This window comes from Macrobrachium nipponense, chromosome 1 (genome assembly GCF_015104395.2).
Source record: "Macrobrachium nipponense isolate FS-2020 chromosome 1, ASM1510439v2, whole genome shotgun sequence".
Lineage (NCBI taxonomy): Eukaryota > Metazoa > Arthropoda > Malacostraca > Decapoda > Palaemonidae > Macrobrachium > Macrobrachium nipponense.
Window position 1 is genome coordinate 34,083,631 of NC_087200.1, and position 1,504 is coordinate 34,085,134.

The 1,504-nt window shown below is 34.6% G+C and overlaps 1 non-coding gene across 1 annotated transcript; it reads right to left on the reverse strand.

Annotated features, from left to right (window-relative positions):
• Positions 1–1,065: 1,065 nt before the first annotated feature.
• LOC135220383 (U2 spliceosomal RNA) lies at positions 1,066–1,258 on the reverse strand. Its single transcript, XR_010315691.1, has one exon. It is a non-coding gene; the product is annotated as a U2 spliceosomal RNA (small nuclear RNA).
• Between the last annotated feature and the right edge of the window lie 246 nt (positions 1,259–1,504).

Here is a 1,504-nt window from a genome sequence, read left to right on the forward strand (position 1 = left end):
TATTTGGTTGAGAGTCCAAGACATTTCCTTCCCTACATTCAGGGTGGAAATGATAATTCGGTTTTTTATATAGATTAAGCCAGCATTGGGCTGGCACGGGTTCTAGCTCCTGGAGAGATCCATAACAGCTTTTCTGCGGAATACCCAGAAAGTAATTGATTTACCATTTTAGTAGTATATTGAAATTCATAACGGGCACATGAACTAATCAAGAAGTATAATACATTTTTTTACTGACATTTTCTCAGTAGCTTATTTATTTAAAATGATTGTTTTGATCTTATTTTTATATACTAGCCTTTAAAGTTATATCTTAAATTGATTTGAGAGCTTTTATGAAAAATGAAACTTTATGAGATTAGATTATCAGTAAGGGTGTAGTGGGCTTCATCAAGATTTCAATTATTTATTTTGGTTTTCCTATCAAGTAACGTCGATTAATCAGAGAGCAGTCACCTATGGTGTTAAAGCTTCCTGTCCAAATAAAAGGCTAAACGAATTAATCGATATGGATGGAAGCTATGAATGTCTGTGAATAAATATCCATCAGGTTGCATAGAAAGAAGGAAATGTGGCATTTTTCAATTTCTTAATAATAAAAAAATAATGATTGTTTTTGATCTTATTTTTATATACTAGCCTTTAAAGTTATATTTAAATTGTTTTAGAACTACATGAGATTAAGATTATCAGTAAGTGTGTGGTGGGGCTTCATCAAGATTAAATTCATTTATTTTGGTTTTCCCTATCAAGTAACGTCGATTAATCAAGAGCAAGCTCACTTGGTGGGTTAGAGCTTCCTGTCCAAATAAAAGGCTAAACGAGCTGATCCATATGAATGGAAAGCTACGAATGTCTGTGAATAAATATCCACCAGGTTGCATAGAAAGAAGGAAATGTGGCATTTAAATTTCTTAATAATAAAAAAATAACTAACCAGCATCCAGTCTTACTATTCTTAAATATTTAGCGGCTTTTTTAGGACATAGTTAAGATTATACAAGTTAGTGAGGAGAGATTGATGTTTGATAGTTTATTTTTATATATGAGTATTTTTCTCCCCTGGGGGAGTGGACCGATCCCGGAGGTACTGCAATACCGGGACGATCCGCGGCAAAGGTGGAGCAAGCCCCTAGCACTTCGCCAAGACACAAAAATCAGTTTAATATCGTAGATCCCACATGGGGATCGTATCAGATATTAAGCTGATAAGAACAGATACTACACTTTGATCTTAGCCAAAAGGCCGAGAAGCGATACCAGGCTCCAAAAGGTCTCCAAACCAGCACACACTCACTGCTCAAAGCTAAGGATCGCTAGTGAGGGTAAGAAGGGAGCATCCAATAACACTGTGTATTAAATAACGCAGAATTCCCATGTAATGATAGAGAACTTTTAAATACCTACTAATACGAGACAAATGAAAGTTTTAAATAATCGATTTTAGAACTATGATAAAGTATTATTTTTTTCTCAAATGTGCAGTCACATGCACCTCAAATAG